The sequence below is a fragment of the Neomonachus schauinslandi genome, chromosome 12 (genome assembly GCF_002201575.2).
Source record: "Neomonachus schauinslandi chromosome 12, ASM220157v2, whole genome shotgun sequence".
In the NCBI taxonomy this organism is placed as follows: Eukaryota; Metazoa; Chordata; class Mammalia; order Carnivora; family Phocidae; genus Neomonachus; species Neomonachus schauinslandi.
Window position 1 is genome coordinate 60,374,436 of NC_058414.1, and position 15,717 is coordinate 60,390,152.

The 15,717-nt window shown below is 46.4% G+C and overlaps 1 protein-coding gene across 3 annotated transcripts in view; it reads right to left on the reverse strand.

The window, feature by feature from the left end:
* Positions 1–10,430, reverse strand: part of NOD1 (nucleotide binding oligomerization domain containing 1) — a 61,043-nt gene extending 50,613 nt beyond the window's left edge. For 2 of the 3 annotated variants that reach the window (XM_021689694.1, XM_021689691.1), the window contains exon 1: positions 10,401–10,430. The gene's annotated coding sequence lies outside the window, so the exon portion shown is untranslated. Of the gene's footprint in view, positions 1–6,950; positions 6,988–10,400 lie in introns of those variants that run through there. The other variant, XM_021689692.1, reaches the window with a different exon arrangement.
* Positions 10,431–15,717: the final 5,287 nt, after the last annotated feature.

A 15,717-nucleotide genomic window follows, 5' to 3' on the forward strand; every position in this document is an offset into this window, starting at 1 on the left:
TGCCACTAAGTCTGGTTTGAAACAAGGAATCTCAACTGAAAATATCAATCCTCACACAAAAATTACAGAGCAAAAGAATCAACAAAACTGACTTTCGCGTAGATTTTTTTCCATCTTAGGACCTCAAGCAGTATCTTATTGAAGAAATGCTCCATGATTACTAAATACTTCATTTCCCTTTGTATTTTTCCCTTCCCCCCCCTTTTTTTTTAAAGATTTTATTTATTTATTTGAGAGAGAGAATGAGAGACAGAGAGCACGAGAGGGAAGAGGGTCAGAGGGAGAAGCAGACCCCCTGCTGAGCGGGGAGCCCGATGCGGGACTCCATCCCGGGACTCCAGGATCATGACCCGAGCCGAAGGCAGTCGCTTAACCAACTGAGCCACCCAGGTGCCCTGTTTTTCCCTTCCTTTCATGTAGCACAAACCTCTGCACAGTTTAAAACAATATCAGCTCAACTGCTTTCTGTGGAACGTTCTGACCCCGAGTGATGTTTTCATTTTGATGGATGATGCCCAAAGGACCTCACATTTTTCCACCCAATATCTGCTCCCCACCCAAAAGGTATCATTACCAAAGAAACCGTTTTAGATTCTTTCCTCTTTCCAGTCATGAAGGTCTAACCAGCAAACAGTATGTCTGGCAAAGCCCCAAGTTGCCATGCACAATATGGGTTTCTAAAACACTCTCACTCCCACAGACCTGGATGACAGAAATCGATCAGACATCAGATAATAGACAATTGGTAGTTATTTACTGAATTCAGATTCAAGATGAGTTCAATAAAGCCACCATTCCCTGCCTACTTCAGAGATATTACCCGGATTGTAAAACATCAACTAGAATAGAGCCTGCCAACCTGATGGTAAATCCCAGCAAAACTTGAACCCCCCACACCCATGAGCACTGAGGGTCATATCTGGATTCTCCTCAAGGAGATCTCTCCTCTCTTGAATAAGATTCATTTTGGTGAATATGATCCACAGCTTCCTCAGACCAGTTTTAAAACGATGAAGATGATACTGTGTTTGTTGACTTGAAGAACCTGGATACTCAAGGTGCCCAACAAGTGGGTGGACCAACCCATCCCAACGGCAATCTCACCGAAAGCTAATGCCCAGCATATTTCCACACTATATCGGCGGAGCTGTGCAGAGAATACATGCAATGGGTCAACTCAAATTGGCTCCCACTTTCCCTGCTGTATAATCCACAAAAACATTAGTTCAATCATGGTCCCAGGCCCCTGACATTAGATAAACACAAGCTGCCGTTCTTTAAGAGATCTACATCTCTTTCTCTCTCTCTCTCCTTCTCTCTCTCTTTCTCTCTCGGGTTTGTTGTTATTTCTTTTCACTTTTCTTCTTTCTTTTTAGTTTCTTATCCTGGAAAACAAGCCGACTCCTGTATGCCTCTGTCATACCAGAAAACTACTGACAGTTCCCTCTGGAGAAAATTTAGCAGATGGATGAGGCTACAATTATTATTTGAAGCTTTTGAGCTCCATTAACACTCATTTACTTTAAGTATCTGAAAGCCCTTAATCCCTCAGAATTTCAAAGCAGATACAGAAATCAGTCAGTCTCTCATAATCTCCTCTCTCTTCCTCCTGCTCCGCCTCCCCCACACGCATTTACACATCGGCCCTGGAGAACCCTTCCATCTATCTGAGTTTCTATCTTCTTTTCTTGGGAAAGTGCCACAGGACTCCAGATGCAGACTCCGCCCCCCTGCCTACAAAGGAAGGAATGCAGCCCCAGCTGATGTAAGCACTCAGGACGGGCTGGACGCTGATGAAACGCAGACATCCCGTCACACTGCCGGGACCTTCTGGGAAGTCAATGTCTGACTCCACATCCCTCAGAGTCAAACCTTCTGGTCAAGAAACCCTGTGGAGAATGCATGCAGAGCCAGCCCCTCGCTTATCTGCTGGAACCACAGACTTCCAGGGTGGAACAGAATGTTGTTCAATGTCCCCATTTTAGAGATGAGGAAACTGAGGCCCAGGGCAGAGTGGGTCAACCAGAACCAGAACCCAGGTCTTCTGGCACTGAGGCAAATCCTTCTTTGGTTTACTTCTGCTTCGAAGAGCTGCCTGGGCGGCAGCAGCACATTCCCCCCCTCCCCCACTCCCCAGCAGGGACTGACACCTGTCCCAATGGGGAAGGGTGGGGCCCCCTCACCCTGTTCCTCCCCTCAGCCCCGCTCTCACTGCTGGGAACTCCCACAGTACTTTGTTCCCATTTCTCTCAGAGGACAGGTACTTTACATTTTTCTTCCCTGACCTCTCCCTTCATATTGATTGATGGTGGCAGTGAAGGGCCAAGACTCTAAAACCAGCTTATCTGATTCCAGTCACGAGCTGTGTGATTTGGATAAACACCATACCACCCTTCTGCGCTTCAGTGTTCTTACCTGCAAAATGCAGATAATACTAGCACCTACCGCCTAAGACCACTGTGAGGGTTCAGTGAGTGAATATACACACAGTGTTTAGAACAGCACTGGTCCCACCGTAAGCACTTATCACAGTCAAGAAGGGAGACTAGGCTAGGACTTCAGTCTGGTTCCCCCTCGAGGCCCGGCATCTGACTATGAGGGATGGTGTCTATCTGGTTAGTCACCATCTCTCCAGAACATAGAGGCTGCTAGATAAAAAATTGAATGAATGCATCCGGCACAATGCCCTGCTTAGAGCAGGTGCTTCCTTAACATGCATTGAACGAATATGTGGATTTCCAGAGTTCACACACTCACTTAGGGGAGGTCACTTGCTAAGCTTATCGGTGGATAAATTCAGATTTGCAGGCACCAGTACTTGCTATTGCTCGAAGGCATTTATATTAGCTGCTGCCTTAAAAAGTTCAACCAGAGCTCAGCTCTCAACTTCCAGGGCATTGTCTGTGCATGCTCTCGGCACAAAATCACCTCTGCTTTGTGACAATGCCCCCCACGATGCCTTAAGGGGCTGATGTGCGATTGTTGATTGATATTTTCCTGGTGTTCTCCAGGCTTTGAAAAACAAAGTTCCAAAAACACCCTGCTTGGTATTCATCTCTGAGGGGCCAGTGAATAAAAATATCTCAATAAAGAAAGCCAACAAAAGCCAACAGAGCCTTGAATCAGAGACCCAGATCTGGAACTCTGTAAGTGGGTTCAAGTACTTAGGCGGAAGAAAGCGTCAGCCCCAGGACATCTGGAGATGGCATTGAGAACCAACACAGAAAGTGTCTGGGGCTTCTCAAAGGAAAGGCACTCCATAAGAACAGAATGTGTTAGTCACCTCAGAGGCTTGAGTTGAAACTTGACCTTGAGTAAATAAACACTGCTGACCACTGGTCAAAACACTTAGCTAGAGACTTTTCTTACTCACTCCACTTGAACATGCAGCCACAGTCAGAACGGTCTGGGACACAAATCTACCCCGGAGCCTGGTCGCAGGGTATCTGGGATGTGTGTAGGGTGGCCCTGAGGGGTGCTGAGAGGTTGAGAAGATGCCAAGTTCCCCCAAGAGGCAGCAACACTCAGGGCCTGGGCCCTCCAGAGTCCTCATGCAGTATGTCCTATTTTAGGGAACAGGTCCCCCACCAGTCGAAATACACCTGACCTGCCATGGTCTCTCACTCTGGGACCTCATGAAAACGTCACAGGAGTATGGAGAAAGGGGGCAGTGCAGACCCCCCAAAACAAGCTGGCATGACGTGGTGAGGTCTCGGCCCCTTCTGGTTTGGAGGGTTTTTCTGTGATCTGAAAGCTCCAAATAATTTTCTTTTTTTCCCCAAACCCTGTGCCTTTTAAGTGTATGCAATTTCCCCGGTTGATGAACAGGGCGGAGAAAGCACCTCTTTCAGGGCTTTTGGGCAAAAGCCAGAGGGAGAGCAGACAGCATAAAAAACTGTCCGATGCCCCTGCCCTTGGCCGGGGGGACAGGATGCCCAGCATTTTGTACCTGCACACCCTGATGCTCTGACAACCACACTCCCAAACTGCCTCTGTTCTTCAGGGCCTTTTGTTCCTGTTTCAAGGAGCCAGGAAGGCCTGGAATCCACCTGCATCCACCCACGGAGGCTCCTGCTGAAGGATGCTAGCGCCTAGGAGGCCCACACGCATTTACACATCGGCCCCAGAGAACCACAAAGCTGATGCTCCGATTCCTGGCTCTGCCCGCTTTTACTTTATTCTGAGCTTTAGTTGGTTCATCCAGAAATTGAAAACCGTAATTTCTGTCTCCAGAACTGTCTCACACATTGAGACAAGTTTTATCAAGCTTAACAAATAGGGGTCGCTCATTATCTTTTTCTTATAGATTACTAACAGAAAAGGTGGGGGAGGGAGGATCTCCTCGAGGCCTCCCATCGCCTTTTAGAGTAAAATTCCAAAGCCTTTCCAGCTCAGGAGGCTCTGCTTGGCCTGAGTTTGGTTCATTCTTTAGCTCTGTCTGCACATTCCCCAACACACCCGATGCTTTCCCACCTCTGAGCCTTCAAACACGCCGTTCCCTGTGTCTGGCATGCTCTAACTCCTTTTCATCCCGAGTCCTAGTCGAAAAGGCTCGTTCTTGGAAAGGCATATCCCCGACTTGCGGAATCCGAGTCCAGCTCTGATACTGTCTCCAGAGATCCTGCTGTGTCCGCTTACAGCAGTCAGCACTGTTCAGACCCGGGTACTGGTGTGTCACACCCCTTCCTCCTCCGCGAGCCTGTGAACTCCCTTTGGCCAGGCGCTGGGTCTATTTCATTCACTGCTGTAGCCCAGATAGTTTCATAGACTCCTGGCACTGGCAAGGTCTTCTGATAATATTTGTTGAATTAATGTGTTGAAGATTTGAAGGCCCCATGAGCCAGGAGGAACGAGGAGCTACGAAGAGCTTTCTAACAGCCCCCAACGCCAGGCTGGGGAGCCAGCAAAGCACTTCGCACCCAGGGGAAAGCCAGAAAAACCATTACCACCTCATTATCTGAAAGACGAAAGCACCCACAATGCACTCAATGGAGAATCTGCTTATCTGGGCCCAGCTCCATCAGCTCAGGCCTCTTGGAAGATCGCCTGATTCCCCAAAAAGGCAAAAGCTACGGAGGTGTACAGAAGAGGGGAGAGGAGTAAGAAATTTCAGAAAAGGCAATCTACTTGGAACGGGCCCTGCATTTTCGAGGGGGGTGTCCTTTACTCTTGTGCCCACCTGAGCCCCACCTGGAACTTCCAGGCCCGGTTTTTGTGGCCCCAAGTACCCCGCACACCTGTCTGGGTGAAGGTAGGTTTTATTACACCCAGGCTAACAATCTCAGTGCACGCAGATGCCATTTTTCTCAAAATAAACATCACAACCCACTCTTAAGAACAGTAGTCCAGGTGAGTATCAGCACTCCCCCAACCCCACCACACCCAGTGGATATTAGCTCCGCCAGTGGAAGCAACGGTTGAGATTGAAAGGCTGCAAATCTGGGGTGGGGAAGGAGTCCCACTTTCACTCCATAAGCAGACAATTCTTTGGAAGCTGGGGTCCTGTGTGAGAAACAGAGCTCCTGGATTACAGGAGGCGAGCATGGCAAAGTGGAGGAGGTGAGCAGAGGGAGGGGTGCTCCCAGAGTTCGGCTTCGGGCCGGTAACAGGGCTCTGCTTGCAATCCTGGGTGCAGCGTTTACTCTCTGTTGACTTCGAGCTAGTTATTTCATTTCACTGAGCCTCCGCTGTCTCATCTGTAAAATGGGCGGAATGATAACCAGCCCAGAGGGTTGTTGGATCAGGGTTGTGCACAGTAAATCTACGTGTTTGCTCTTACTTAGGGTCTACCAGATCAGGTGCATCATCATCTCATCAAGCCTCCAATCAAACCTTCCACACAGATAGAGTTATCCCTATTTTACAGATACGAACACTGAGGCTCAGGAGTGTTAGGTACCTTATCCAAAGCCACACAGCTCAGACAGGGCAAGACCAGCCCTCCAACCCAAGCAATCTTCATCAACATTATCATAATAATTACCATTTCCTGAAAGCCTGATGGTGTGCTAAGCACCTTACACCAATTACCTCATCAAATACTCAAAACCACTCTGTAAAGAAAGAATGCTGGGCACCGAGTGGCTCAGTTGGTTAATCGACTGCCTTCGGCTCAGGTCATGATCCTGGAGTCCCTGGATTGAGTCCCCCATCGGGCTCCCTGCTTGGCAGGGAGTCTGCTTCGCCCTCTGACCCTCCCCCCTCTCATGTTGTTTCTCTCTCTCTCAAATAAATAAATAAAATCTTTAAAAAAAAAAAAAGAAAGAATGCTTATAACTGTGTGACAAAGGAGGACATAGAGTTGGAGAGGTTAAATATCTTGGCTGAGGTCACACAGTTAAGGAACAAAGTAGGGGCTTGAGCTCAGTTCTGACCCCAATTCCATAGTTTTTTCCATTTCTGTCCTGCCTGTCTTTGTTACAGATCTCCTATCTCTACTTGAAACCATCAATGTGCCTGAATTCCTATTAAATGTAAAACACTTCCTTATAAATGGGGTCCATGAGTGGCTCCATCTCAATGAAAGAGCCCGTGGTCATGAACTGAACAAAGTAAGGATATCCCCAGAGAAAAGCCTAGCATTCACCAAGTTCCTTCTAGAAGGTTTGGTTTGGGGTCACAGGCAGCAACTGGGGGATGTGTTAAAACAAAGAGCAGGGAGTTCTTAGTCATGAGACAAATTAACCTTTTGGTAATTAGAACAACACAAATATTTTTTCAAGTAAATCATCATCTGCTCACAGCGCTTCTGCCATGGAAGGATTTTCCCTAGCAATGCAGGACTGTCCTACCAGGTTGCATGTGGCTCTGAAAATGTCTACATTCTTCCCAACTATTTTCTGCCCCATGCCTGCCTAGTGATGAAGACACATAAAGACAGCAACTACCAACATCCTGAAACAAACAATATCATGACTTCTTGTGTTTTATTAAAATATCGACCCACTTACTAGGGGTGCCTGGGTGGCTCAGTCGGTTAAAGGTCTGACTCTTGATATTAGCTCGGGTCTTGATCTTGGAGTTGTGAGTTCAAGCCCCCATGCTGGGCTCCACGCTGGGCATGGAGCCTACATAAAATAAATTTAAAAATAAAATAAAATAATGACCTACTAAAACCTGGTGCTAATCTGGTGCTCACTTTGCAATTACCTGGGCCCTTACAATGACATCTTTATTAGTCCTTTATAGTTTTCTATAATTTAGAGGAAAAGGACTACTCAGCTTAACAAATTCCAAAATGGCAGTTTACTAGACTACCCTTCAGATTTTAATGGAGTGCAACACAAAACTGCCTTGCTGGCTTTACAGCAGCTCATCCCTTTGTGAGGGCACTAGAGAGCCAAGACGCCCTCAGAGTGACAGCCCCCCAGATGCGGCTGGCATCAGAGGCCGGGGAAGGGCAAAGGCAGAGGTGGTAGCGAGCCTGGCTTGGCCAACTCTGCGACATCATCTCAGCCCACCGTTTGGTCTGTGGCCGTTCTAGATAAAACATAAGAATAAGTATTCAAGCCAGGAAGTCTTGCTTTGACAAACTTTATAGCGCTGGGTAAAAACCATAAATTAACTGAAATGGCAGTGACTACTCACTTCTTACTATACGAGGCAAGTTTCGAAAAAACACTTGCCCTCAATGAGCATTTGATGCACCAAAGACTTTTCCTTCCAACAAATTCAGACTTTTGGATGGATGGAAGGAGGCCCTTTGTATGCGACACAATTGACTTTGCCCAGATGATGAAAGAAAACAGGACTTCTAGAAACGTGCAAAGTATCTACAGCTTCTGCAGGACAAAAATTCAGCACAAGGACAAATTTTAGCTTTTCTAATTTCATCTTGCCTAAAATCCTCCCAAAAAAGGAAATCGTAAAATAAACTGGTAACTTAAACCTCAAATCCTAGGCTTAGGTCTTAGATTTTGAAGAAATATTGAACTCTTTTCTTTAGATAAAAAGAGACAAGAAGGGATGCCTGGGTGGCTCAGTTGGTTGAACGTCTGCCTTCGGCTCAGGTCATGATCCCAGGGTCCTGGGATCGAGTCCTGCATCAGGCTCCCTGCTCATCGGGGAGCCTGCCGCTCCCTCTGATTGTGCTTGCTCTCTCTCTGACAAATAATCTTTTTTTTTTTTTTAAAAGACAAGAATTTGATATTCTTGTTTAAGCAAAAATCAGCGATTGCACATATACTGTAAAAACACTTGATCTTAATTTTTACATGACATCACTGTGTATATTACCGACGTCTAAACAGTGTTGCTGTTACCGTAAGTGATCCTGATAGTCAGTGACACACACAGCAGATCCCAGGGTGAAAGGTTCATCTGGGGTGTTGGCATTGGCAATCGTAGGATCTGGGTCCCCCTTCCCCAAATTCCTGTTCTTGGTCACGAGTCATTGTCCCTAGGCCAAGAGTCAGAGGCAAAACAGGAGCAGCCTGGGTATTGTCTGGGGACGCTGCCAGCTGGACAGCCACGTGTGTATGCCCACATGTGCGTGTGTCTGAGACCCTACAGACAGCCCAGCTTTCTTGGCAGCCCATTTTTTATCTACGTGACAGCGGGGTGGAGAAGTCTCAAGATTAAGGACTGCTTTCTTTCTTTCTTTTCTAAGATTTTATTTATTTATTTGACAGAGAGAGACACAGCGAGAGAGGGAACACAAGCAGGGGGAGTGGGAGAGGGAGAAGCAGGCTTCCCGTGGAGCAGGGAGCCCGATGCAGGACTCGATCCCAGGGCCCTGGGACCATGACCCGAGCCGAAGGCAGACGCTTAACGACTGAGCCACCCAGGCCCCCAGGACTGCTTTCTTTTGTCAAGAAATTCATTCCCATCACATGCAGTAAAGCTATATTCCAGAGTCATCAATTAGCCCTGGGGGCTGCGGGTGGGGGAACCTGGTGGCCTGAGATTCCAGACATCAAAGCACCCAGAGGCCCAAGGGGGAAGGAACCCTCCCCTTAGCAGGGCAGGAGAAGAGCTGGGGAATGGAGTGTTGAGGGAGACAGTTTCTGGACAAACACCACCCCCCTCCCCTTCAAGGCCGTGCTAAGAAAACAGCTGTCGGTAGTGATTTATTTGCAATACTTAAAAAAAAAAAAAGGAAAGAAAACAGCTGTCGGACACAAATAACCACCGCTCACAGAGCACCTGCCATGTGCCACCTGCCCTGCCAGGCATTTGCTACACTTAACTATATTAGTCCCAGGACAGAGTTACTATTTTTTACCCCCAGTTTTCAGGTAACTTACCTATGGTCAGTATCACAGAAGTGACAGAATCTGAATTCGGGTCCAGGTTTGATGGACTCCAAAGCTCTGAACTTATTTCTCCACTCCACCAAAATTAAATGTAATCTTCTTAAAACCTTTGAAAGTCCTTTCTTCTACCTCCCGGCTGTTGTTTATTTCAAATCCACCTTTTTTATCTGCCCTGCACATGTGGTACAATGTGTCTCGTCCAATGGCCCTGCTTCTGGGATTATAGCTACTTGCTCCCAGCACCTCCCCGGGGGACGAGGAAGGGTCCATCCTGTGAAATCCACTCCTCTCAGATATTCACAGTAGAGTTACCCTTCGCTGGATATGATATAACCCACATGGAGGCTTTTAGAAGGAGGGACAAACCCAACCTGTGGCAAACACACCTGGCCTCACCCTTAAAGCAGATCACCCAGAAGTTGTCGAGGCCATGAGTTTACTGGTTTCCCCCAACTTCATGTCAAATGCAACAATGGCGTCATTTTCCAGAATGCAGAACCAATCGGGGATCATAAGAGAAGGACCCGGCAGTCCTTCTGTTTTTCACAACGGGCCAAAAGACTGTGAATATAGGAGGTTCTTCTGAACACGCTATTCACCCTGTCAAGCGTATCCTCGTTCCCCTTTTTGGAGCCCAGAAAGCCGGAGGGAAGCCCGCTGCCGGGTCCCCAAGACCACGCAGGACACTGGGTGCAGCGGGATCCGTCTGCAGCCGGACTCCATCAAGGTCCCTGGCCTGCCTTTCCACCTGCCTTGGCAGCCATCCTTTATTTGGTCATTGGTTGTTCCCAACCCTGGCTGCACATTGGAATCACCTGGGGAGTTGAAACGCTATAGAGGCCTGGGTCCCACCCCCAGGCCTTCTGATGTAATTGGTCTGGGATGCGGACGGGGCATTCCAAGTTGCAGGCAGGATTTAGAAAATCCCCTAACGAGGGATCAATGATTCCGCAGAGGCTGAAGTTCATCCATTTGAACTTTTTCTGCATTCCTCTATTTATCCTCCTTGTCCCACCAGGAGCTCTTCCAGGGGAGCTTTGCATTCCGCCCACAAACAGGATCCCTCCTCTCTGCGCCTCCTCGCTAGCAGCACCCAGGACCCTAGGAAACTTCTTTCCCCGTACATCCCCCGTCGCTAGAACTTACTTGGGCTCCACGTGCGCAGACCTCGCAGCAGCTGGGAACCAGAGCGAGAGCTGGGGGCGCGGAGACCGGGGAGCGCCGAGACTGGGAGCGCCGAGGCCCGGGAGCGCCGAGGCCCGGGAGCGCCGAGGCCCGGGGAGCGCCGAGACCGGGGGAGCTCGCAGCACTGGCAGCTGCGGGAGGCTCGGAGCAGGAGCAGCCGCGCCCCGGCCCGGAACGGGAACTGGCCGGGAGGGTACTGGCGGCCGCGCCCGCTCGCCTTCCCGGGCAGCGCGGAGGGGCGGAGGCGGTGCCCGGCGGACGAGGCGGGGTTGGCGCTCCGGCCGCTGGCTCGCTGGAAGTCGGGGGACGCGGCGCGCGTAAAGTGGCCGCGAGCAACCTCAAGGGGCGCTCTCAAGTTCACGCCTGCGAACTCAGCGGGCCAGTTGCGCCACGGTGGCCACGAGCCCAGCCAGTCCCCTTAAAAGTACCACCCCCGATCCTGCAACCAGAGGCGAAGCCTGGGCGCGAAGGTGAAACTTGTTAAAATGGCACACGTGCGCCTGGATGAGAAGTGGCTCAAAGTAATCAAACTTTACAACAGACCATTTACTTCGATTTATACTTTTAAAATCCAAGCCTTTCTTCCTGTTCTTAAATTTGTTCTTGGCAGTGTACATTTTATACTGTATACGTTAATCAGTGATTTCCCCAATAAAATAAGTTTTAATAAATTTCCCCAATAAAATATTTTTAAACGTTTTAAACGGGGAAGGTCTACAGAAGGCATACTGATTCTGTAAGTTGTCATTCACACTAAAATACGTTCAGTCATGTGACCACAAATGCTCATGAATATTTAAGTTCCTACCAAAGGCTGCCTTCTGAGAACACGTTCATAACTCAAAAATAAAACTTTGCAAATGTAAACTTGATGGGATACAAAGTGCAACTTGTAAACACCAAAACGAAGACAAAAAAGATACTAATTCTTTCAGTTTACCCTTATATTAACCTCTGGTAGAAAAATTAGAAAAATTCTCTTTCCTTCTAGGATTCTGAATTTTATCTTCCACGGCTTTTAAACTCTCCTATTTTCCATATCCTATTTCTCTGGCTGCCTTCTGAGTAACCTCTTCATTTCTGTCATTCCATTCATCAATTATTTTGCAAATATTTGAATCTGCTTTTTAAGGCATCTGTGGTAGGCAGAGTAATACCCTTCCCCCGGGTCCCCTGATGTCTATGGCCTATACCTGGGAACTGTGAATACCGCAAAGCAGAATTAAGGTGGCAGATGGAATTGAGGATACTAATCAGCTAACCTTAAGATGGGAAAATTATGGTGGATTATCCTGGTGAGCCCAGTGTAGTCATAAGGGTCCTTATAAGCGGAAGAGGGAGGCAGAAAAAGGAGAATCAAAGAGATGGTAAGCAGAGAAGAATTTGGCCTGATGTTGCTGGCTTTGAAGATGGAGGAATGGGGTTCTGAGCCAAGGACTAAGGGGGTTTCTAGAAGATGAAAAGCCAACAAAATGGATTCTTCCATAGAGCCTCCAAAGGAACAGTCTTGCTGACACTTTGATTTTAGCACAGTGAGACCAATTTCAGACTTCTGACCTCCAGAAATGTCAGAAAATAAATTTGTGTTGTTTTAAGCCACTAAATTTGTGGTAACTTGTTATAGCAGCACTAGGAAACAATACACCATCCACTTAAGTTCTTAATTTTAACAATATATATAGCATTTTGGTTCTATTTCCAGTTTTCTTGGTCATTTTTTTAAAAAGATTTTATTTATTTATTTGACAGAGAGAGACACAGAGAGAGAGGGAACACAAGCAGGGGGAGTGGGAGAGGGAGAAGCAGGCTTCCCGCAGAGCAGGGAGCCTGATGCGGGGCTCGATCCCAGGACCCTGGGATCATGACCTGAGCCGAAGGCAGACACTTAACGACTGAGCCACCCAGGCGTCCCATTCTTGGTCATTTTTAATAGTCTGTTGTTTGCTAATTCTATCACTTTAAAAAATACATAGTTATTTTGTTTTTCATTAAACTCTTTGAGATAATTACAAATTCACATGCAGCTGGAATAATGCAGACAGATCCATTCACCCGTAACCCAATTTCTCCCAGTGGTAACATATTCCAGAACCACAGTGCAAGATCACAACCAGGGTGTTGGCACTGACACAGTCAAGATACAGAACATTTCCATCATTACAAAGATCCCTCATGTCACCCTTTCATACCACACTGCTTCCCCTTTATTCACTGGCAACCACTAATCTGTTCCCCATTTCTATAATTTGTCATTTCAAGAATGTTATATAAATAGAAGCATACAGTATGTAACATTTGGGGATTGGTTTTGTTTACTCAGCATAATTCCCCGGATATTCAAGGTCATGGCATGTATCAATAGTCCTTTCCCTTTTATTGTTGAGTAATATTCCATTGCATTACCACATAGATTTACCACAGTTTAACCATTCCCCATGTTGAAGGACATCTGGGTTTTTCCAGTTTGGGGCTATTATGAATAAAGCTGCTGTAGACATTCATCTACAGGTTTATATGTGAACATAACAAGCGCCCAGGAGTGCAACTGCTGGGTTGTATTGTAGTTACATGTTTAGCTTCTTCTTTTTTTTTTTTTAAGACAGCGAGAGAGCTGGGGGAGGGGTAGGGGGAGAGGGAGAGAGGGAATCTTAAGCAGACTCCATGCCCAGTGTGCAGCCCCACAGAGCTCCATCTCCCAACCCTGAGATCATGACCTGAGCCAAAACCAAAAGTCGAGGGGCACCTGGTGGCTCAGTTGGTTAAGCGACTGCCTTTGGCTCAGGTCATGATCCTGGGGTCCTGGGATTGATCCCCTTGTCACGCTCCTTGCTCAGCAGAGTGTCTGATTCTCCCTCTGCTCCTCCCCCTCCCCCTGCTCACGCTCTCTCTCAGTCTCTTTCAAATAAATAAAATCTTTAAAAAAAAAAAAAGAACAAAATCCCCAAAAGTCAGACATTCAACTGACTGAGTCATCCAGGCGCCCCACATATTTAGTTTCTCTTTTTTCTTTTAAGATTTATTTATTTGAGAAAGAGAGAGAGAGAGAGTAGGGGGAGGGGCAGAGGGAGAGAATCTTCAAGCTGACTCCCTGCTGAGCACAGACCCCCCCCCGCCCCCCCCATGCAGGGTTCCATCTCAAGATCATGACCTAACCCGAAACCAAGAGTCCAATGCTCAAATGACTGAGCCATCCAGGTGCCCCAACATGTTTAGTTTCTCAAGAAACTGCCCAGTTGTTTTCCAGAGTGGATGTATCATTTTCCATTCCCAGCAGCAATGTATGAGTGATCCAGTTTCATAGCATCCTTATCAGCATTTGATGCTGTCACAATGTGTTTTTAGCCATGCTGATAGGTGTGTCGTGATAGTGATATATCATTGTGGTTTTAATTTGCTAATGATTTGGACATCTTTCCATGTGCTTTATTTGCCATCTGCTATCACCTCTTGGGTGAAATGTCTCTTCACATCTCTCATTCATTTTCAAAGAGGATTGTTTGCTTTTTTACTATTGTTTTGAGAGTTCTTTATATATTCTAGATACCAGCCCTTTGTCAGATATGTGGTTTGTAAATATTTTCTTCCACTCCCAGCTTGTCTTTTCATCCTCTTAATAGGATTCTTCACAGAGCAAAGGGTTTAGTTTTGATGAAGTCCAGTTAACAATTTTTCCTTGTATGAATCATGCTTTTTGTATTAAGTCTAAGAATTCTTTGACAAGCCCTAGATTTCAAAGATTTTTCTTTTTCTCCCTAAAAGTTTTATGGTTTTATGTCAGACATTTAAGCCCACGATCCATTTCAAGTTAAATTTTGTAGGAGACTTGAGTTAAGGTTAATTTTTTCTTTTTCTTTTCCTTTTCCTCTCTTTCTTTCTCTCTTCCTTTCTTTCCTTGTTGTTGTTGGCCTGTGGATGTCCAGTTGCTGCTCCAGGACCATTTGTTAAAGGTTATTTTCCCTCCAGTCGTCCATTAAATTACCTTTGCAACTTTGTGTGGGTCTATTTCCGGGTTCTCTGTTCTGTTCCACTGATCTATGTGTTTATCCCTTTGCCAATACTATACAGTCTTAAAATTGGGAAGATTCTTCCCATCTTATTCTTCTTTTTTAAAATTGTTTTACTTAGGGTGCCTGGGTGGCTCAGTCAGTTGAGTATCCGACTCTTGATTTCAGCTCAGGTCATGATCTCAGGGTTGTGAGATCAAGCCCCACATCAGGCTCTGTGCTCAGAATGGAGTCTACTTGTCCCTCTTCCTCTGCTCCTCCCCCGCCCCCAAATAAATAAATAAATAAAAATCTTAAAAAAAAATTTTTTTTAATTGTTTTACCTATTCTAATTCCTTTGACTTTCAACGTAAATTTTGGAAAAATAATCCTCCTGGGATTTTTTAAAAAAGATTTTATTTATTTATTTGACACAGAGAGGGAACACAAGCAGGCAGAGCAGGAGAGGGAGAAGTAGGCTCCCCGCTGAGCAAGGAGCCCGAAGTGGGGCTTGATCCCAGGACCCTGGGATCATGACCTGAGTCAAAGGCAGCCGCTTAATGGACTGAACCACCCAGGCGCCCCTTGCTGGGATTTTTATAGGAATTGTTTTAAACCTGTATCAGGGAGAATTGATATCTTTACTGTATTGAGCCTTACAACCCACAAACATGGTATGCCTATTTATTTAGATCTTTGATTTTTTTCATCAGTGTTTTATACTTTTCAGCATACAAGGCTTACATATGCTTTGTAAGATTTACATTTAAGTATTACATTTTTTAAAAAAGCAATTGTAAACATTGCAGGTAGGAATGTAAAATGGTTCAGTCAATGTGGGAAATAGTTTAGTGGTTTCTCAAAAGTTTAAACATAGAATTACCATATGATCCAGCAATTCCACTCCCAGGAATAAACCCAAAATAATTGAAAAGAGAAGTTCTGGGAAGTTCTGGGAAGGTAGTGGATTAGTGGGATCCTAAGCTCACCTTGTCCCATGGGCACACCTAGATAACAGCCACATCAGTGCAACCAACCCAGAAAATGACCTGAAGACTGGCAGAACAGACATTCCATAGTTAATCATAGAGAGGAGGCCACATCAAAAAGGGTAGGAGGGGCAGAGATGGGGTTGGGAACCAAACTCCTAGGGAGATTAACCACAAGCAGGAGGGACACCACAAGCACGGAGAAGGGAAAGAAGCAGACTCTACATCAGGTAACCCAGACATGGGCAACCTGCACTGGGAAGATGAGTCCTCATAATATTTGGCTTTGAAAACCAGTGGTGCTTA